We start from the raw sequence: 23,543 nt of genomic DNA, 5'->3' as shown, positions 1-23,543 counted from the left end.
GTCACCTACAAACAAGCAAGATTTGTGGCTCTCGCAGACCTGTAATTTCTTCTGTAAGAGGCCCCTGTGTCCCCCTCTCATTACCTGTAGTAATGGCTCCTCTGTCCTCTCATTACCTGTAGTAATGGCTCCTGTGTCCTCCTCTCATTACCTGTAGTAATGGCTCCTCTGTCCTCCTCTCATTACCTGTAGTAATGGCTCCTGTGTCCTCCTCTCATTACCTGTAGTAATGGCTCCTCTGTCCTCCTCTCATTACCTGTAGTAATGGCTCCTCTGTCCTCCTCTCATTACCTGTAGTAATGGCTCCTCTGTCCTCCTCTCATTACCTGTAGTAATGGCTCCTCTGTCCTCCTCTCATTACCTGTAGTAATGGCTCCTCTGTCCCCCTCTCATTACCTGTAGTAATGGCTCCTGTGTCCTCCTCTCATTACCTGTAGTAATGGCTCCTGTGTCCTCCTCTCATTACCTGTAGTAATGGCTCCTCTGTCCCCCTCTCATTACCTGTAGTAATGGCTCCTGTGTCCTCCCCTCATTACCTGTAGTAATGGCTCCTCTGTCCTCCTCTCATTACCTGTAGTAATGGCTCCTGTGTCCTCCTCTCATTACCTGTAGTAATGGCTCCTCTGTCCTCCTCTCATTACCTGTAGTAATGGCTCCTCTGTCCTCCTCTCATTACCTGTAGTAATGGCTCCTCTGTCCTCCTCTCATTACCTGTAGTAATGGCTCCTGTGTCCTCCTCTCATTACCTGTAGTAATGGCTCCTGTGTCCTCCTCTCATTACCTGTAGTAATGGCTCCTCTGTCCTCCTCTCATTACCTGTAGTAATGGCTCCTCTGTCCCCCTCTCATTACCTGTAGTAATGGCTCCTGTGTCCTCCTCTCATTACCTGTAGTAATGGCTCCTCTGTCCCCCTCTCATTACCTGTAGTAATGGCTCCTCTGTCCTCCTCTCATTACCTGTAGTAATGGCTCCTGTGTCCCCCTCTCATTACCTGTAGTAATGGCTCCTGTGTCCTCCTCTCATTACCTGTAGTAATGGCTCCTCTGTCCTCCTCTCATTACCTGTAGTAATGGCTCCTCTGTCCTCCTCTCATTACCTGTAGTAATGGCTCCTCTGTCCTCCTCTCATTACCTGTAGTAATGGCTCCTCTGTCCCCCTCTCATTACCTGTAGTAATGGCTCCTGTGTCCTCCTCTCATTACCTGTAGTAATGGCTCCTCTGTCCTCCCCTCATTACCTGTAGTAATGGCTCCTCTGTCCTCCTCTCATTACCTGTAGTAATGGCTCCTGTGTCCTCCTCTCATTACCTGTAGTAATGGCTCCTCTGTCCTCCTCTCATTACCTGTAGTAATGGCTCCTGTGTCCTCCTCTCATTACCTGTAGTAATGGCTCCTCTGTCCTCCTCTCATTACCTGTAGTAATGGCTCCTCTGTCCCCCTCTCATTACCTGTAGTAATGGCTCCTGTGTCCTCCCCTCATTACCTGTAGTAATGGCTCCTGTGTCCTCCCCTCATTACCTGTAGTAATGGCTCCTGTGTCCTCCTCTCATTACCTGTAGTAATGGCTCCTCTGTCCTCCTCTCATTACCTGTAGTAATGGCTCCTCTGTCCTCCTCTCATTACCTGTAGTAATGGCTCCTATGTCCTCCCCTCATTACCTGTAGTAATGGCTCCTGTGTCCTCCTCTCATTACCTGTAGTAATGGCTCCTGTGTCCTCCTCTCATTACCTGTAGTAATGGCCCCTCTGTCCCCCTCTCATTACCTGTAGTAATGGCTCCTCTGTCCTCCTCTCATTACCTGTAGTAATGGCTCCTCTGTCCTCCCCTCATTACCTGTAGTAATGGCTCCTCTGTCCTCCTCTCATTACCTGTAGTAATGGCCCCTCTGTCCTCCTCTCATTACCTGTAGTAATGGCCCCTCTGTCCTCCTCTCATTACCTGTAGTAATGGCTCCTCTGTCCTCCTCTCATTACCTGTAGTAATGGCTCCTATGTCCTCCCCTCATTACCTGTAGTAATGGCTCCTGTGTCCTCCTCTCATTACCTGTAGTAATGGCTCCTGTGTCCTCCTCTCATTACCTGTAGTAATGGCCCCTCTGTCCCCCTCTCATTACCTGTAGTAATGGCTCCTCTGTCCTCCTCTCATTACCTGTAGTAATGGCTCCTCTGTCCTCCTCTCATTACCTGTAGTAATGGCCCCTCTGTCCTCCTCTCATTACCTGTAGTAATGGCCCCTCTGTCCTCCTCTCATTACCTGTAGTAATGGCTCCTCTGTCCTCCTCTCATTACCTGTAGTAATGGCTCCTCTGTCCCCCTCTCATTACCTGTAGTAATGGCTCCTGTGTCCTCCTCTCATTACCTGTAGTAATGGCTCCTGTGTCCTCCTCTCATTACCTGTAGTAATGGCTCCTGTGTCCTCCTCTCATTACCTGTAGTAATGGCTCCTCTGTCCCCCTCTCATTACCTGTAGTAATGGCTCCTGTGTCCTCCTCTCATTACCTGTAGTAATGGCTCCTCTGTCCTCCTCTCATTACCTGTAGTAATGGCTCCTCTGTCCTCCCCTCATTACCTGTAGTAATGGCTCCTCTGTCCCCCTCTCATTACCTGTAGTAATGGCTCCTCTGTCCTCCTCTCATTACCTGTAGTAATGGCTCCTGTGTCCTCCCCTCATTACCTGTAGTAATGGCTCCTGTGTCCTCCTCTCATTACCTGTAGTAATGGCTCCTGTGTCCTCCCCTCATTACCTGTAGTAATGGCTCCTCTGTCCTCCTCTCATTACCTGTAGTAATGGCTCCTCTGTCCCCCTCTCATTACCTGTAGTAATGGCTCCTCTGTCCCCCTCTCATTACCTGTAGTAATGGCTCCTCTGTCCTCCCCTCATTACCTGTAGTAATGGCTCCTGTGTCCTCCCCTCATTACCTGTAGTAATGGCTCCTGTGTCCTCCTCTCATTACCTGTAGTAATGGCTCCTGTGTCCTCCCCTCATTACCTGTAGTAATGGCTCCTGTGTCCTCCTCTCATTACCTGTAGTAATGGCTCCTCTGTCCCCCTCTCATTACCTGTAGTAATGGCTCCTCTGTCCCCCTCTCATTACCTGTAGTAATGGCTCCTCTGTCCTCCCCTCATTACCTGTAGTAATGGCTCCTGTGTCCTCCTCTCATTACCTGTAGTAATGGCTCCTCTGTCCCCCTCTCATTACCTGTAGTAATGGCTCCTCTGTCCTCCTCTCATTACCTGTAGTAATGGCTCTTGTTTGAACTTATTATCTGTATAAAAGACACCTGTCTACAACAGTCTCTTTCCAAACTCTACTATGGTGAAGACTGTCGAGGGTCACCAGAAACAAATTTGTAGACCAGCGCCAGGCTGGGAAGACTGAATCTGCAGTAGGTAGCAGCTTGGTTTGATGAACCAACAGTGGGAGCTATAATTAGAAAATGGAAGACCTACTAGACCACTGATACTCCCTCTTGATCAGGGTCTCCATGCAAAATCTTGCCCCGTGGGATCAAAATGATCACAAGAACAGAGAGCGAAACTCCCAGAACCACATGAGGAACCCCAGTGAATGACCTGCAGAACGCTGGGAGCCATGTAACAAAGGCTACAGTCAGTACCACATTATGCCGCCAGGGACTCAGATCCTGCAGTGCCAGACGTGTCCCACTGCTTAAGCCGGTACATATCCGGGCCCATCTGAAGTTTGCTAGAGAGCATTTGGATGTTCCTAGAGGAGTATTGGGAGAATGTCACATGGTCATATGAAACCAAAGAAAAACTGTTTGGAAGAAACCCAACTTGTCGTGTTTGGAGGAGAGTGAATGCTGACTTGCATCCAAAGTATATCATACGTACTGTAAAGCATGGGGGACGGCAGCATCATGACAAGGGGCTTCTTCTCTGCAAGGGACAAGGACAACTGTTCCATGTACAGGAAAGAATAAATGGGGCATAGTATGGTGCAAACTTTCTTCCATCGGGGTGTTGAGGACATGTGCCTGTGCATATGTGCCATATGGTGGCATGATCCCACGGGCTGCACACTGTCCAGCAGATGCGAGTCCCTGCATTATATAGCAATATAATGCCGGCAGAATAGCCGCACTGGAACTGTGTACAGCCCATGGTATCAGCACGCATACACAAGCTGCACACGTTCATGTGTAACCGGCCTTAGGCATATTAACCAATACTAAGCCACTTACAGGCATCTCTGCATTTAAATCAACATACCTACCTTTTGGTTGGAGTAGGATCTAGGAAGAGATAACTGTTGAAGAAATAGATATTGTATTCTTGCTAGTTTGATAAACTGGTTTTCCAGTTCATCCTGTAGATTAGAAACTCATACAGGGCCAATCTCTTTGTAGTTATTTTATCCATTGTGCAGCAGTTAATAGGGTTCATTAAAATGCGTGCTGGTGAGGGGTGATTTCTTAGTATGTGGCCATTTACTAACTATACAGATAGGATAGAGCAGTGGTGGCGAACCTATGGCACTGGTGCCAGAGGTGGCACTCAGAGCCCTTTCTGTGGGCACTCGTGCCATCACCCAAGCCCACCAGACAGGACACAAAGAATCTTCCTGCAGTTCCAAGCAACTTAAAAGATGCTGCCTTCACTCATATATTTAAGTGATACTTTGCTACTTGGGTATGTAGGAAGAGGGAGAATGAGTAGACAGGGACAAATTATCTTTGGAAGACCTTCTGCTGGCCCCACAATTCTCTGTGTATGGAGGAACACTGGAAAGAGGCTAAAATTATGCAAATTTCCCATCTTGTCCTCAGGAGGCCAATATGATCGAATGTTTTTGAAGAACAGGGAGCAATAAGTTACTGCTTTAATTTTTGGTTGGCACATCGCAATAAATAAGGGGGGTTTTGGGATGCAGTTTGGGCACTCGGCCTCTAAAAGGTTCGCCATCACTGGGATAGAGTGTTACTTGAAGTTATATGACTGTGTACATCATAACAAATCTGTCAAATGTACAATGATGCAGAGTCCTCTATGGAATGGTTGGGGCGCGTGCACAGAACATGCCGAAATAGACTGGAGCCGCAGCTTATTTATCTCTCCAGCTGGTTTCAGTTTACTCTGTATTAGATCTGTAATGTTTGGAAAGTCCGCTATCCGGTTATAAAGTCCGATTGTGAAATTGCTTGGATTCCCAGTAAAATATGCAACCGTTCCCTTCTTAAACGAAGGGAAGACAAATTGTCTAGAAGAGCCTCTTCTATGTAGAGGAAACGTTGGGATGCCCAGTTTTCACAACAATAAAATGCGTTTTTGGTTTTGGATCCAAACTAGAGACAGAATGTCTTGAGAGGGTACATTGTCAGGAATCGTTCTGTTGTGTAAGGAATTTGTGAGATGTGTTGTGATTAAAGTTGATTAATTGGCCTGTATCCTGTAAGGAATATAAAAGCCTTAAGCAAATATTTGAACAGGGCTCGGTTTCATTCTTGTTATTCCCAATTTAGCTTCCTAAGAGCAATTAGCGCCAAGTTTTAGACAGGAGTCCATGAAAATGATCTGCCTCTTGACCATGTATTTCAGGCAGACGTCTCCTCTTTAGTGGTTCCCTGTTTTCACACTCAATGGATCGTAGGATGTGTGAACTTTGCCAGGATGAATTTGATATAAGGTTTTACAGACCTGGAACGTTTTGCCACTGGACTGTAAAACTACAGATCCAAGAGAAAGCACCGCTCCAAACATGCTAAAGGGGGAGTTTAATTGGAAAATGTGATGCAGAGATACAAAATATTGTGTTAAAGATTTTAAATGGACATCTATCGCACCATTACTTTTTAAAGTTTTGTATTCATATTCTATACCATTTATATTTTTAAACTTATTTTCTTTGGAATATGGAAGACCTATAACTAATAAAAACACTGTCGGCATCCCCTAGTACAGTGATGGTGAATAGAGATGAGCGAGCACTAAAATGCTCGGGTGCTCGTTACTCAAGCCGAACATTTCCCGATGCTCGATTGCTCGTTTCGAGTAACGAGCCCCATTGAAATCAATGGGAGACCGGAGCATTTTTCAGTAAAATTATAAACTGAACGAGCACAGTGAAAGAACACAGTGCAGAACAGATTGCAGATGGTCGGGAACATCTGCGATCTGTTCCGGAGACACGCGTGCAGAACGGTGTTCTCCGCAATAGTATTTGAAGAACAATATGTGTGAAGAACAACTTGCAGATGTTTGGAAACATCTGCAAGTTGTTCTTCACACATATTGTTCTTCAAATACTATTGCGGAGAACACCGTTCTGCACGCGTGTCTCCGGAACACATTGCAGATGTTCCCGAACATCTGCAATCTATTCTGCACTGTGTTCTTTCACTGTTTTCTTCAATTAAACAATTAAATTAAATGTTTTAATTGTATCTTTTTACTGTTCTTCACTTTTTTTTTTTAAATTAAATGCTAGTTATCGAGCAGGGCAAATACTCGTCCGAGCAACGAGCCGGTCCGAGTATGCTAATACTCGACCGAGCATCAAGCTCGGACGAATATACTCGCTCATCACTAATGGTGAACCTTTTAGAGACCGAGTGCCCAAACTACAAGCTAAATCCACTTATTTACCGTGAAGTGCCTACATGGCTTTTTAAGCAGTAACTTATTGCTACCTGTTCTTACACCTCTTTAAATTGTATTAGCTCCCTGAGGCCACCAATACAATTGAAAGAAGGAAGGCAAATTCATACACTCATTATAGCTTCTCTGCAGGGTCTCTCTGTAGAGCAGTGGCTCTCAACCTTTCTAATGCTGTGACCCCGCAATACAGTTCTTCATGTTGCGGTGACCCCAAACCATGTACAAGAATATTGTATTTATGCCAAAAAATGCAATAAAATCGTAGCTCCGATGGCTTTAGGCGACCCCTGTGTTTCGGTCGTTCGAACCCCGCTGGGGTCGCGACTCACAGGTTGAGAACCACTGCTGTAGAGGAAGAATAGTGGGTCCAGCAGGAGGACCTCCAAAGATAATGCAGTTCGGTCAACACCTTCTCACTTTTCCCGCAGTTCCAAACCGCAAATGAAGTGTCGCTTTAAAATAGCACTGAGAGCAGCATCTCTTAAGTTGCCTGGGAATGCAGGGAGATTTGGTGGATTTGGTCATATTTGGTGAACTGGGGCAATGGTCTGAGTGCCCACAATGGCTCTGTGCCATAGGTTCGCCACCACTGCCCTAGAGGTAACGAGTCAGCTAATAAGGACAGTGTACCATCACTAATCTAGTGGTAGATGTTCTTTAAGAGAAGGGGAGAAAAAGAAGAAACTCGATACGGGCGCCACATGTGTGAATCCGAATAGGCAAGACAGTATATTCTCTTTGCTTTAAATGGAATATTGCTCACCTATTTGGGTTGTACTACCGGTACAACACGAGGAGAGGGCTTTAAACGGCATCTCCAGTGGTATTAGACAGCTTTCCTGGACTTCATGTCAGGGATTGTTCATGAAGAAGATGCAATGTCTAAAATATAAGGTTCCAGGATGATATTGGCGCCAATGACTCGGATGTGAGGAGCGCGTTCTTAAGTAAAGTATTTTTATTATGCAATTATGTAAGACGTGTTTCGAGCCTGAACCGGGCTCTTCTTCAGTTACAAATAAGCTTATTTGTAATTGAAGAGGAGCCCGGTTCGGGCTCGAAACGCGTCTTACATAATTGCACAATAAAAATACTTAAGAACGCGCTCCTCACATCCTAGTCATTGGCGCTAATATCATCCTGGAACCTTATATTTTGGACATTAGATGTTCTTTAAGAGAGTCATTATTGAAGTACAAGGGACCCAAAAGCACTAACTAATAGGCTCTCATTGAACTGCCGTAAGATGCCACTGTAGGGCTCTGTTACAAGGATCTTCTTCTATGGAAGGTGAGTTAATCAGCAATAAGATATCAAATGGATGATGTCAAGGTGGTTGTACTATATATAACAGAAGACTATAGCACCTGAGATTTAAAACTATAATTCCCGATTTTTATCAGATGCAAAACATTTGTAGAAATGCTTTTCTTCCAGCTTCACCCCGGTACTTCCAGTTTCAGGCATGCGATCTGCTTCATCCAATTGGCCTTCTTGGACCCTCCCTCTGTGTTGTCCCTTGGTCCAAGGAGATATCTCCAGTTACCCCCAGAACCTTTGGCTCTTCTGGTCTTCAACCTGCTCACAACCAGAGCAAACTGTGAGCCATCGAGGGTTTTTTGTGGGGTAGAGGAGTTGGTTCCGACCCCTTTAACAACCTCCAAGTAGGAGTAATAGCTCACATGCTTGAAACTTAAAGGGGTTTGCCCATCTGGACATTTGCATTTAATTTAATCTACTATAGGCATAAATTTCTTTTAATTGCATGAAATTGCAAGACAATGCTCCTGCGTGAAGATAATTTCCCATACATTTTGTCACGTTGTTCATTACAAGCAAGATAGTTACTGCATGTCCCACAGCCGTCCTGAGTGCAAAAATGGTCATATCAGAGGACAGCTCTCTCCATTTTCATATGCAGTCACTCCAGCAGATGTGGTCATATCCAAGGACACCAAACTCATTTCTAGGGGACCATACGACTAAGTTTATGGAAAATTTATCTTGACAAGGGGACAATTTGAACCCAATAGAAAGGGTGTAACAAAAAGGTAGGGACAGAGAAATATTTTTCAAAATACACATCGGATCAAAAAAATTATCTGTCAAATATATATATTTGTTTTAAAAAACTATCTGATACCAAACATGGGCCCTACACCTACCCACACCCACTGGGGGTGGGGCAGGGGGCAACTTTAAAATCTTCAATCTTTATTTTTAATTGCAGATTTGGATTCCCCAGGAAAATTTACATTGATTCAATCTACGATTCAAGTAATTTTCATTGACTATGTAATCTCCAAAAATCTAAATGGTTAAAACAAACTGTTCAAAAATGGGGATATCTCGAGAATTGCACATTTGGATCGTAAAACCATCCAACTATACGAATGTTGACCCTGTATTTTCACCAATTCCCCCCCCCCCCCTTCCAACCAAGGTTAAGGTGGGGAAATCCAATTTTTTATGTAGAAACTCCATTCAGTGTAACCCAGTTATAATTCAATATCCAGAAAAAAAAAATCTATATAGTTTCAGAAGAACTTTAAATTTTTTTTTGAAAAAAATATGACAAAAAAAATAAAACATCCTAAGAGAAAGTCCTAGAACTTGCATGAAGTAACCTAGGAACAACAACATGGACTATAGTAGTTTTCAGCCTTTCGCACATAGAGCTGGATTAACTTAAATCTCCCCTTCCGAAGATGTGTTTTTTATTTTCTCATTGCCTACAAAATTTTCTAATATTGAATTCTCCACATTAAGTGTTCGAATTTGGTAACATTGGATAGTGACCTCTATTTTCAGATTTTGGATCTGATGTGTATTTATTTGAAATATAGTTTTACTTATGGCTCTCGAAAAGCCTTGGAGACGAGAATACACAAACTTTGAGCAATGCTGATACAGAATATTTAGCTCCATGATATTGATCGATGATCGGATTATTTTCTTTATTGATGGGAAATTGAATGCCTGGATATTTAGATTTGTTGATATTTGTATAGTGTTTTTTTTTTGTTTGTTTTTTTTGTTTATTGTGCATCCTGATTGCACGCTTTAGTGTTGTAGGGGAATAAAGATATTACACAATGGTTGAGCCTAGTCTAATTATACTTTTTTGTTTTCTTTCATATAAATTTGTTAAAATATATAATGGGTAATAGGACCCCTCAACGCCTAGATTAGAGGAGGTTCTACCATCACCATAGACAAAGGTTCTTTACTGTACGAGCAGTGAGACTGTGGAACTCTCTGCCGCAGGAGGTTGTTATGGCGGACTCTATGTACATGTTCAAGAGAGGCCTGGATGACTTTCTGGAGAGAAAAAATATCACGGGTTATGGGGATAAAACATTTATTTAATTCTTAAAGGTTGGACTTGATGGACTTGCGTCTCCTTCCAGCCTTATATACTATGATACTATGAACTTTTTGGATGCCACTAGAAAGTCTCCATATGCTGCTGCCTCTGAATGGGTTTGACTGTATCACAACATGCTTCCATACATAGTAATATAACTGGATTGTATTGCATGTTATCAGCTAGTGGATGTTATAAGAAAACCTCTGTTCTCTGTCGAGGATATATTCATCTGCTTACAATGAATCTCTTCAGTGGAAAGTCTTATTAAGCATTTTGTATAGAGCGAAATCCGGGAAGTGAATGCATTTTTCTTGTTATGCATTGGAAATAAAAATATCCAGCTGCTTTCTGCTGCGAAGGGATCTATGGGGAACGAGCTTGTGTTATTCTGAAAAATCCCCCCCCCCCAAAAAAATAATACTTCTCACTTACAGGCTAAGGCAGGAAGACATTTAGCATTGCAGAATTTGTTGATAGTAGATTTCTTTTCACCGCTGTTTCTAATTTAGTGAATGGATGTCGGGTTATTTATTCTTTTTTAGCAGTGATTTTAGTTTGTAGCTATAAATATGATAAGAAATTGTTGATTCCAAACACCAACATAGTGCTCCTACATTGATGGTTAACTTTGTAAAAACTTGGCATGTTTGTGGTTTTTATTAGATTTTGGAGTGAACTGGAATGAACTTGATTCCTGAGTTTCTAAACTTGAGCTAAGACCACATGGCGCACGTAGGAGTTACAATTACTAGCATCGGAGTCTCCAATGTAATTGACCATGATGCCCTTGTTTTGTATAGGCTGAGAGGCAGCTCCCTATAGTAGAAACCTCATTCCAATGCTCTTCAGTTTCAAACTCCTGTTATGAGCCAAAAGTTGATCCGTCAACAAGGAGAATATTTGGTCCCAATTCTGATGACAGGTTCCCTTTTAAAGTAGTTTTCCATAGGATCATTAATGAAACGATTAAGTCGCAAGTTTATAGCTGTCTCGGGGATGTGAGATAAATTGAGTGGTAAGGGTTCCAGTGATTGAAACCCCATGGATCATGAAAAGGTCTCCACTGTACTTCAGATGTTACACTGGAGCTCTACTGGTCGATTGATCTCTATGGCACTGACTGAGATCTCCATTGCATAGAGAGTGTATGATGCATGCCTGAGCTGCCCCTCCATTCTTTTGGGGTACAACGGACCCCCGTTCTTGTGATCCCTTGGGTTCCCACCATGGATCAGTAAGTTATCCACATTCCACAAGATAGGTGATAATTTCTTGAGACTGGAGAACCCCTTTTAGGGATTGGTGGGGGTTCAATACCTGGCACACTGATGGGCAGCTGTTTGACACTACGGATGCAGACAGAAGCAACAACTTTTTTTTAATTAAAGCAGGATGGTTATAATTTGCATTATCTCAGCAAGCTGCACGGACTACTATAGTTGGCCTTCTGCGTATTCCCACGAGGCAATGAGTGTGCATTTTGTAGATCAGGAGTCATGAAGTAGGAGTGAAAACAGGTTTATTTTCCATCTTCCGAAGGATGCCAGGAATATATTTAAGGACGTGTTAATCTCCTGGATGCTCCATAGCCTGGAATTTTTTTTTCCATGAATGTTGTCTACGTTTATCTTTTATGTAAACTGAAGTATGCCAATGTCAAAGCTGACCATGTACATTGAGCTGGCAAACTGGCATCCACCGAAAACAGTAGATAGGATTTGTTTGTAAGTGCCCGGAGAAACCCAAGTAATTGGCCTGTTTCTAGTGTGAACCTATCCAGCAACATTTACTTCTCATTCATCTTTTTACACTCTCGCCAGAATCATTCTTGTGTTTTTTGGCACATTTACCCTTCCACTAGCATCAAAACCTCTTCAAATTACACAAATACTAAAAACAAGATGATGTTACATGGGGTAGCTTTTGCAACATTTTTGTCTTTGTGGTTCCAGTAGGAACAAAGGTGACCCATAGAGGACATTTTAGTCTTGTTGTTAATGGAAAATGCTTTTGTAATTTCATTATACTCCTCTTTTACCAGTTTTCAACTATTTGTACCACTGGACCCACCTGTGTTTGAATGGCCTACAGTATGCTGCCTATCCAGTTGTAAAGTATATGCAAATAGGTTTTCCAGGGTAGGCAAAGGGAAACACTGCCTTTAACTTTAAAACGTATGCACTCCCTTGATGGGGAGGGGCTTATAAGAAGATTGTACCTATATCCAGACCTTATAAAAACCATCTAATTAAGTAGACAACAATTGTTGACAAAATATATGTTTCATTAATAATTAATACACAAAATTTACAGACGTATGATCACCAAGATTAAAAACCAGCCCATTAAAATAGTCCCTGGGGGACTAAAAAAAGGGAACCACATCGCCATTTTTCCTGCGCATGATGCAGCCTGGTCGGTATACATGAATTCCTCTGCACTATGCACTTTATATACTTATATATTTGTGTTTACTAGGCGTTTGCCTACCAGGATCCATACTGTATATAGCCAGTGATATATTAGGGATAATAGTGTTCACACGAAACTATATATTTTGGAGGTTCATTAGCACTATATTGTGTGACCGGTATAACGTTTCTTCAACTTGTCTATTCTAATTGTTTTGATTGTAATATTATATCTATTGTCCCTCTGGCTATGTATTTACTTGTATTGTGATACTATTACTACAGGAATGGCCATGCACTTTTTTTTTAGTCCACCAGGGATTATTTTAATGGGCTGGTTTTTAATCTTGGTGATGATACGTCTGTAAATTTTGTGTATTAATTATTAATAAAACATATATTTTGTCAACAATTGTTGTCTACTTAATTAGATGGTTTTTATAAGGTCTGGATATACGGTAGGTATAATATATGTTTTGTAGCAGGTCTTGTGTTTCTTTAATTTTCCTGGATAGTTGGTATTCATTATAAGAAGATTGGTCATTTTACAAAGGTGGCTATATTATTTATTTTTTTTCATACAGATACGAAAACGTTTTTTTTTTCTAAATGTAAAATTAGGATTCATTAATCCCAAATATTCCAAAATCCATTTGACCCGTAAAAATCAGTCTCCGTTAATGCAAATTTCTCTTCAATAGTTACCCAAACAATATGACCTCAGCATTTTACTAATAGGTTTTACCTTGTCATGGTTTCGGAAAGATCTGGATGTGTGATGAGAAAAGGTTTTGTGGTTTGTAGTTGTACAAAATGGCTCTTTTATTTCCTGTCCGTGCTCTCGTTATAACTTCTGCAGTTGTGTAGGCCACATAGAATCAATTACAACTTTTCTTACCTTATAAAATCATAGGCTGGTTTTCAAAGCGTTTCTAAATGGAGTATTTTTTCAGCTGGTAACTTTTATAGAGTCTTTCCATTCTAGTCTGCACTTCTGGAGCTTTTTGTTCTCATTACTTAAAAAAGGAAATGAAATCATTGTTTGAGTATCAAGTCCCGTAAGAAGAAGAAACTTCTGACTCCTCTTATACTACTTTTTGTGAATGACCTTTTATTTTTATTTTTTTTTCTTCTTCTGGTTTTGAAAAAAACTACTTACCGTATATACTCGAGTATAAGCCGAGTTTTTCAGCACAAAAAATGTGCTGAAAAACACTAACTCGGCTTATACTCGAGTCAAAAAGCTAAAAAAAAAAAAGACTAAAAAAAAAAATTTAAACTCACCTTTTCAGCGCCCGCGCGAGTCTTCTATGCGATCCCTCTGGCTGCGGCACCAGGTCCGAGTCACTGACTTCAGCCGCCGCCGCGATCGTATTGTGTGTGCCGGCACACACTGTGTTGTCAGCGCTGCGGCTGACGTCAGAGCTGCGCGCCGCACGGACCTGGCGCCGCAGCCAGAGGGATCGCATAGAAGACTCGCGCGGCCGCCGAAAAGGTGAGTTTAGATTTTTTATTTTTTTAAATTAACTGTCCGGCTCCATAACGGGCACAGGGCACAGGGGCTGGCTACATATTGGGGCAGGGGCTGACAGGCTACATATTGGGGCAGGGGCTGCCAGGCTACATATTGGGGCAGGGGCTGACAGGCTACATATTGGGGCAGGGGCTGACAGGCTACATATTGGGGCAGGGGCTGACAGGCTACATATTGGGGCAGGGGCTGACAGGCTACATATTGGGGCAGGGGCTGACAGGCTACATATTGGGGCAGGGGCTGACAGGCTACATATTGGGGCAGGGGCTGACAGGCTACATATTGGGGCAGGGGCTGACAGGCTACATATTGGGGCAGGGGCTGACAGGCTACATATTGGGGCAGGGGCTGACAGGCTACATATTGGGGCAGGGGCTGACAGGCTACATATTGGGGCAGGGGCTGACAGGCTACATATTGGGGCAGGGGCTGACAGGTTACATATAGGGGGCAGGGGCTGACAGGCTATATATTGGGGCAGGGGCTGGCAGGCTATGTACTACTGGGGGCTGGCTGGCAGCTATATACTACAAGGGGCTGCTGTCTATATACTACAAGGGGCTGCTGTCTATATACTACTGGGGGCTTAGTGGCTATATACTTGGGGGGGCTGTGACCAATGCATTTCCCACCCTCGGCTTATACTCGAGTCAATAGGTTTTCCCAGTTTTTTGTGGTAAAATTAGGGGCCTCGGCTTATACTCGGGTCGGCTTATACTCGAGTATATACGGTAATTTTCTTTTTCTAGTCATATCTACTCTATATTGTTTATGGCTTGTTTGGTACTTTATCTCCGGTTCTGTTCACTTGAATGTAGGTTTGTGCAGAGATTGAAAAGCTTGGTGTCTTTCTTCCAAAATGTCTACACACCTAGCCATGAGTAGAGCTTGGTATTGCAACTAAGTTCTACTTTACTGCATTCAGCAATACCAGCATATACCATGGGCAGGAGAGGGGCTGTTTTTATAGGGAAGCAGCCAATAATTTTCAACTTCCGGACAAAAAAAAAATCACTGGTGGAACTGAACAAGAAAATTGTTTATGGAAGGACACCATGAATGTAGCAACTGTTGTCAAAAAACACATTGGCATCCCATCTGGAGTATGTTTTTAGGATGTTTTACAACAGAATGTGAGGGTAGCAGTCCATGTCTGAAGTGGGAAATTTGTTGATTGGTTGAACAAGAGTACATAATAAAAGAAACTAAAGAATAGTTATGGAATGGGCAGGTAAATCTGTTTATAATATGACCTTAAGTGAGCTGTGCACATAAGCACTCTCTGAAATACTCATGAGCCAATATTACTTTGCAACATTATAAAAATATCATATACAAATACATTGAATATTTGGTTGTAGCAAATGGCTGGGTGAAGAAGGGAGCGGGAGTGAGTGACACTGGGGCACATTTACTTACCCGTTCCTTGGAGTTCATAGAAAGTGCATTGTCTGCCGAGATTCACTACGATTGCTTGGCAGATATCCTGCATGTGTCGCTTCCCCGCTCAGGCCCACCGGAGTTTACCTTCTTTTTCCTGGTGTATACAAGCGCATTATCTTGCGACACAATTTATAATCTTAAATTCCGCGCTCAGTCCGAATCAGTCGAATCGGCACGCCCCCGAAAGCCAGAGCAGCTGCGCCAAAAAACGGTTGGATGCGACGCAATCTCAGCGCAAACCCCTGTTAAATACCTGTCAGAGCTCTGCAAATCCCGAAACCGGCGAACAGTCCGACGAAAGTGCGATCTGCGACCCTTAGTAAATAAGCCCCACCGTGCTCACGTGGACCTCTATGGGGGTGATGCAAGTTGTGCATCCCTATCACTGGCAAATGTGCATGCTGCACATTCAGAGACTGGTTTATCCAATCTTAAAGAGCTACATTAAGTTGCATTGATTTAAAGGGGTGTTCTGTTCAAAGCAAATCAATTGATAGTTTGTGATATGAAAATTTATAAAGTTTTGTTTTAGCTCTCTTCATTGTCAGAGGCTTGTGTTTTTTATAGTTGCAAAATCGATATAGAACGCATATTGGAAAATGTATAATTTATTGCTGAAAGTGGACAACCCCTTTTTAGTGTGCATCTTCTGGATCCAACTACATATTGTAAAGAAATTGTTGGGTGTCCATCTTATCTTGCATAAGTCTTAGTGTTTTGAAATATGGACCACGTTATCAGGTTGGAGACTGACATTGGAGATGTACATTAAAGGGGCTGTCCCCTTCCATCAAATAATTTGATTGTATAATCAGAAAGTTATTTAATTTTCCAATATACTTTCTGTATCAAATCCTCACCCTTTTCTAGATCTCTGCTTGCTGTGTTTTCATAGAAAGCGTCTAAGTTTACTTCCAGTGGATAGACGACTGTCCATGGGGATGTGATGGGCAGGCAGGTACATGTTGTTATCACATGGCTCTGATTACGGTCTGTGATGATAATGGCTTTTGCGCCTTCCCATAACCATGGACAGATTCTCTCCACTGAAAGTAAATAGAGAAGTTTTCTATAGCATGGTAGCAAGCAGAGATCTTGAAAACCATGAAGAATTGATACAAAAAGTATATATTAAAATAATTGTTTCACTTTTCATTGCACAAATCGTATTTGATCATTTGGTGAAAGTGGTCAACCCCTTTACAGTCTCCAAAATAGTGGTGCAAATTATAATGTGTATTTGTTAAACATTCAAGTCCGTTATGGGGCGACATGGTGGCTGAGTGGGCAGCACTTCTAACTTGCAGCGCTGGGGTCCCACCCAGGTCAACATCTGCAAAGAGTTAGTATGTTCTTTCTGTGTTTGCATGGGTTTCCTCCGGGTCCTCCAGTTTTCTCCCACACTCCAAAACATACTGTTAGGTTGTTTAGATTGTGAGCCCCATGGGGACAGGGACCAATTTGCCATGCTTTGTGCAGCGCTGCATAATCTGTGTGCGCTATATAAATAAAGAATTCTTATTATTATTTATGTTGGTACTATATCGACTACTCAAATGACACTTCGAAAAAGCTTATTAAAATCCCTCCTACAACTCCATATAAAGCCATTTTTGCTTATTTTCTTAAAAACACAATCCTTTTTTAAATTTTTCATTTTAAATACTGTATGCCATAATCCTTTTACAATGAGTTCTACTTTGAAGTGTTTAAAACATTTTTGGAAACTTTAGAAATTTTGTTTGAAAATCTTATTAAATCCAAATCCATGATCTGCATCTATCCAACTTTGGCCGTATTTTTAAAGAAATGACAAATTTGGACACCGGTCAACGTTTCTGTGGTGAAATACCAGACCTGACTTCTTAATTAGTCATCACATCAAATAAAGAATAATTGGGACAATTACAAAACTAGTATAGTCAGATCTTTCAAGTGGATTTATAGGAATCTTATTGATTGGGAATTCAATTTATAGGAATGTTATTAATCCGGGGAAGTGGTTGTTTTGCTGCAACGACAATTCACTATTTTTAGTCTTTTTGTATCATATCCCAAAAGAAAATCTGCTATTTGTAACGGAGCACAAGATTCTTTTGGACATTTGTTAGAAAAGGTGAATTTCTTTCGAGCTTGGGGTCTGACTGCTTCCAGATGTCCGGTGCTGCTTGTAAAGAATGCACCACATTTGCCCCCCAAAAAAAAGCAGGAAAACTGCTGACTGAGCATATTTTTAATCAGGTGTTTTCAGCACGTTAACCGTTTTTAGGCATTTAATTTTTTTTTTGTAATTGATAAAAATAATTTTAAAAAAATGTAGTGTTTTTTTTTGGTTTGAGTCTTTTGGTAATGACTCACTAGTTAGTAATTCCAGGAATTCTGAACTTTTGAACTTGATGTAAATACATAAAATCCCAATGGGATGGAACTGTCCACATTTCGCTTTTAGCAAAATGCCCACTTTAATTATGTTTACCTTCTACATCGAGGTCAATGTTTTCAGGGTGACCATATGTTTTGCCTGTCCTATTGTAAGGCATCTTTTCGCTTATTGATCAATAAAGTTTTGTTGAAACTAAAAATCGCATCTTTTGGATGTGTATCTGGAAACGTTACTAAATGTCCCTTTCACCACCAAAGATCTTAGTTTTGTCATGATATGATGTGTATAGTGACCTTATGAGGCAACAATACTTACAAATCGTGCCACAAGGACTATGTTTTTTTTTTAAATTACACTATTTTAATTCACGTTTTTCTGTTTTAATGCTAAAGTGAAAATGCTGTATAGCAAAAATACAAGTAACATGAGTATCTTACCGATGGTGAAGCAATGCATTTGGTTAATTTTATTATGAAGAGTTTGATGAATTGTAAAGGAGTTGTTTTCCATCTTCATAAAGTTCTAAAATGCACCATAACTTCATATGTAGCAAAAATAAAAAACAGGCGGCACTCAAGCTGTCCACAACAATGCTGTCCAATCAGAGGCTCGTCTTTATTTCACAATGGTGTAGGGTACATATAATGGAAGACAATCTATTGACTCGCTTCGACGCCTATGGCGTCTTAAACATAATCCCTTCATATGGTTGGTTAAAAGTTCTGGGATCCCTGTTGATTCCGGACTATGAGAATTGCTGAGATCCTGGTAGTTGGACTGTACTGTACAATATTTTGGCCTCTCCTGGTGTTTCCATCCCACACCTAGTGTTCCATCTACGAGTGAAGATTAGTAGCCGGTGTAGAAAGTCTCAAAAATCAAGTTATGCTCTATGAAAGCAAAAGTTGGTAAAGTTGCTCTTTCCACCGAGGTAGGAAATTGCCAGTTATAGTCAACTTTTGGAGGTAGCACCTTAAGTCAACAGATCTCATGTAAGGACTAAGGATATTGGTCAAGCAAGAGCCACCTTTTAAAAAGAAGAGCCCTATCTGCAAAGGCTTTATTTGAGGTTCTTTTTATTGAAGTGTGCTTTTTGGCTAGAGAGAATTTAAATCGAGGACTGTGGAGTACCGGTACTTCTGACGCCCCATCTGCACAAGGGAGTCTGATGGGTCAAGATGTGCAAAACGTACTGAACAGAAGTCTTTCAGGAAAGGTTCTAGTAACCGGGCAATTTTCGTAAGCGGCGGTTTAAGGGCCATAACAGCTAGTTAAAAAGTAATAGAGGTTTAAACTTTTTTTAAAAATTTTTTTGGGGTTAAAAGTGGGGAAAAAAAAGGCTTTTTTGTAATCAATAAGAGTTGGACTGATCACGCAAGCTGTGAAAAAATAGAACTGTGTGAATTGATCTGTTCAATTGTATTTCATTGAATTGCAGTCATGTGTTGTCCCCAGTTCTGTAAGTCGGCACCAGTCCCATGATTGAAGGCTCATTGTGTTTTATTTCGACTTTTCAAAGTTGCATTTTGTTTCCATTGCGTTCCTGATAGATGGTATGTAAGGTTACATATTTCGCAAAGATTGATCTAGTTGGTACATATGTTTGGCATAAATATTGTGATATTGTGTTTCGGGGAACTAAGTTGTATGGAAATATTCATTGTTGTACCAAATTGGGACAATTCACAAGTTTTAGGCACTATTTTTAGAGTGCCATTCTCTGTACTGATCAAGAATAACAATCACAGAACCACAAAAAAATGATAAAATAGTCTTTGCAGAAACAAAATGCATGGATTCAGTCCGACTCGATGGGAATTAATCAACCCATTTTACTGTAAAATTAAGGCATAAAAATGGAAAATGAGAATTGTCAACATTTTGTGCAAAATTTTTACAACATTTTTGCATTTGTGCACACTTGTGCTACACACATGAGTGGGAAAGTTAGCATGGCTAGCCTGTTGGGTGATACAAAAATGGTCTCGGTCTCACTCCAGTAATGGGTTGGTGTAGAAAGTAGAGTTTCATTTTGCGTCATAAGTGTTAGCCTTGAAAATGCTCCAAAATGTATCAAATATCATGTGACTTTTGATAATTTGGGTACAAATGATGACCGTGTGGACTGGTGGTGAAATCTCCAATCCTCTAAAAGCAAAAACATAGACTTTCATTAAATGGAAACACATGAAGCCACATAAATAATTTTTGCCTTTCTTAATTTGCCAATTACGGAGTCCAGAACGTAAAGGTTGAGTAGAGGATGTTGTGGATGTTGGCATATCTGATAGGGTTACGCTCAGTATAATACGATTACTTCAGTGTCTGTCTTCAGTATAATAAACACCCTTCTCGCTGTGTTTCTTTTGGATTGGCTTTGCATTGTTTTAGTGGTAAGAAAGGGGATTCCAATGTGGGTTTTTTTCTACAGATGTGTACCGCAGCTGTGGAACTTCCTGCATATTTTCCTAGAACACTAATTGGATATTGAGCCTCGGTAGGAGGGTTAGGTGGTAGACGGACACAGGCGTATTGTCTTCAGAGGTCGTTCGTCTGTGATAATGGCGCTCGTCTGTGTATTTATTTAGTGAACGACCTATTGGATAACCCTTTTTGAAAGCAACTTTTCATTTGGGGTTAAGTGGAAATGAAGGTGTGTACCAATGTTACTGTGAAGGTTTTACGTCTTCTGTAATCCGGTACATCATCCCGACCGAAGTCAAAACTGCACGTGTTATTGTTGGCTTTGGCTTTTACTATCATTGGAGAGGTACTACTCTATTCTTCACATAAGCAGCTAATGGGACAATGGCTTACTGGTCTTCATTAGTCTTTAATTTATCAAAGTGAAATAGGAGCTTGTTTTTTGGGGGTTTGTATTAGGTTGTACCACATATTATTTTTTTTTTTTTTTCCCTTTCCTTGACCGCCTCTTTTACAACACAAGAAAGCAACTTCATTTGCCGCCTTCCCTTTGCTGACTATAATCATCCTTCAGTATCTGTTCTTCAGTATGCATTAGACACTCTTATAGTCGTGGACACTGGACTTGTTTTTTTTATACTTTATGCATAGTTTTGGGTGGTAAAAAATTTCAAAGATGGATTTTATCTCCTAGCTGTTATAGAAACCTCAACCATTAATGGTGATTTCATTTTTTTGACTGCAAGGGAAAAAAAAAACACAGTATATCATGACAAAGATACATGGTATATCCATGATCTTCATTTAGTGGCTGTTTGGAACGTCAGTATGGCGTTAAAGATTGTGGTCCACAACGTGGGCATTACTTCTGTGCCACTAGGTTTTGAATATACATTATGTTCACTATATGTGCTGTCTAAATCTTCCAATGTACAAGCGGTCCCCTACTTAAGGACACCCGACTTACAGACAACCCATAGTTGCAGACAGACCCCTCTGACCTCTGGTGAAGCTTTCTGGTTGCTTTACTATAGTCCCAGATTGCAATAATCAGCTGTAAGGTGTCTGTAATGAAGCTTTATTGATAATCATTGGTCCCATTACAGCAAAAAATGTTTAAACTCCAATTGTCACTGGGGCCAAATTATTTTTTTGTCTGGATCTACAATTGTAAAATATACAGTTTTGACTTGCATACAAATTCAACTTAAGAACAAACCTCCGGACCCTATCTTGTACGTAACCCGGGGACTGCCTGTATTGGCTGAAAGCTACATGATGAACCTCTGCACTGGGGGAACGTGTATACATGTGGGGCCAGATGACTTAAAATTGATGTAGTCTTGGGTGCCTCCTGTGCTTCCAAAACAATCATTACTTACACAGGTTTCACTTTTTAATCTGATATTACAATGATGTTAAATTTTATTCCTACACTCGTGCCTTAGACTCCAAACTTTTCTGTCCAGAGATTGCCAGAGTATGTGTTCTGTAACCGCAAACCATATTACCGTATTTTTCAGACTATAAGGCACACAAAAAATCCTTTTGATTTTCTCAGAAATCAACCTTCTAGTCCAGTTCGCCTTATATATGAACCAAGACGTTTTAGAAGGCATTTATTGATGGTGCGCCTTATAATCAGATGCGCCTTATAGTCCGAAAAAAATACTGTATATGTCTCCCAATTGTTAAAGATAAAATCTACACGGATATGTTGTACGTAATATCTGTAAGATTACTAGTGTCAAGACTTGGATTTAGTGGCAACTCTCTGTAACGTTCCATCTTGCCTTTGAGTGTTCTACTACATATAAAGAATGGATTTATTTTCTGTTGTAATCGTTCATACCAGTGATTCCAGTGTATGTAAATGAACCAGGTCGAAGGCTCTGCACGACGCCAAAGAGGTTAAAATATTTTAAAAATGTTAAATACCTTAGTCAGTTTTCATTACTCACAGACATTGAAGTTAATGGGTGATCGAATCACTTCAGTTCCCCCAGAAACTTGGCCACGATCAATGAGTAACTTGGTCTGCTAACCATTAACACGCTAAACTATGTGAACAGTAAATGTCTTATTCCAGCTACTGACTAGTGAGTTACCTGATATGTACCGGGTTAATGTTATTTTACGGTATAAACGGGATTGTGTAGGGGTAATGTACCGTGTACATAATGTTAGGACAAGCACCTACAGAGACCTATTCCCCTATATGATATAATCTTCTGCAGATGTTCGAGGACCTTGTCTAATGTGGATGTTTATATTAGATCTATGATTCTTAGTATACCCGCCATAGATGTCACCTTTTTTTTTTCTTATTTAGGATTATATGACATTGTATAATAACGTGGCTGCTTTTCAAGACTAACAAAACTATTACCCATGGACTGTTTCTGGTGTTGCAGTTCCACGCCATTTAAGTAACCTGAATCGTGAAAAAAAGTGACCATGGTTTTCTGACCAAAAAACATTTCTTCTATCTGGATTCTCCCGTTGCTGGAGGTGGCGGGATTGTAAGTCTCTCTCTCCTCCCAGATCCTACCAGAGTTGGGTACTCTGATAAATTCAGCTGCAATTTCTGAGTATTTACATAGGAGGAAAGCTGAGGCAGCCAAGACTTCCACTAGTTGGCTGAGCGGTCATTTCCTTTGTTGACAGGAAACAGGAAGTCACCATTTTTTGTACTTCCTGAAAGCCGATAAGCCCTATTTTTCTCCTATAAAGTGTTTTTTTCTGGCGCATCATTGAGTCTTGAGTGCCCTTGATCTTCAACTTTTACTAACTACTTACCACTGCCTTCTGTAAACATACCCACAAGAAGCTGACATTTTGAAGAAGCTCTGACCCAATTGTCTAGATTCTTAAACCTTTATTTTTTAATTATTCATCTTTTTGGCTGTAGGACAGTGGTGGCGAACCGGCACCCGTGCCATCACCCCACCGCAGACTCCGCCAGACAGGACTCAAGGCCTCTTGCAGTCCCAGGCAGGCCAGGACCCTGGAAGAAAGCTACAATGATAACCTAAGCTTTGTCTCCTACTTTCTAGTGTATTGGTGTCCTCAGGTGCCTATACAATTTAAACATGTGACAGAGCAGGGAGTAATAAGTTACTGTTTAAATTGTCGCATCGGCACTTTGCGAAAAATATGTGGGTTTTGGATGTAGTTTGGGCACTCAGCGTCTAAAAGGTTTGCTATAGGATATGATTTGCACTGTAATGTTGGCTGAAGCAACTAAAGATTTTTTTGTTGCCCAGCCAAATTTTTAAGTATTCTAAGTCGGTAAACCTCAAGGTTGACTTGACCAGTCCTCTTTACTTAAATATGTCCTCTAGAATAATATTTTATGGGTTA

General features: G+C 41.2%; 1 protein-coding gene across 7 annotated transcripts in view; it reads left to right on the top strand.

Moving 5' to 3' along the window:
* BICC1 (BicC family RNA binding protein 1) overlaps positions 1-23,543 on the top strand; it is a 172,233-nt gene that overhangs the window by 52,233 nt on the left and 96,457 nt on the right. The gene's annotated exons all lie outside the window — the stretch shown is intronic.

This window comes from Engystomops pustulosus, chromosome 11, assembly GCF_040894005.1.
Source record: "Engystomops pustulosus chromosome 11, aEngPut4.maternal, whole genome shotgun sequence".
In the NCBI taxonomy this organism is placed as follows: domain Eukaryota; kingdom Metazoa; phylum Chordata; class Amphibia; order Anura; family Leptodactylidae; genus Engystomops; species Engystomops pustulosus.
The sequence above is the reverse complement of the archived record's forward strand: the minus strand, read 5'-3'. Positions and strand labels throughout refer to the sequence as shown.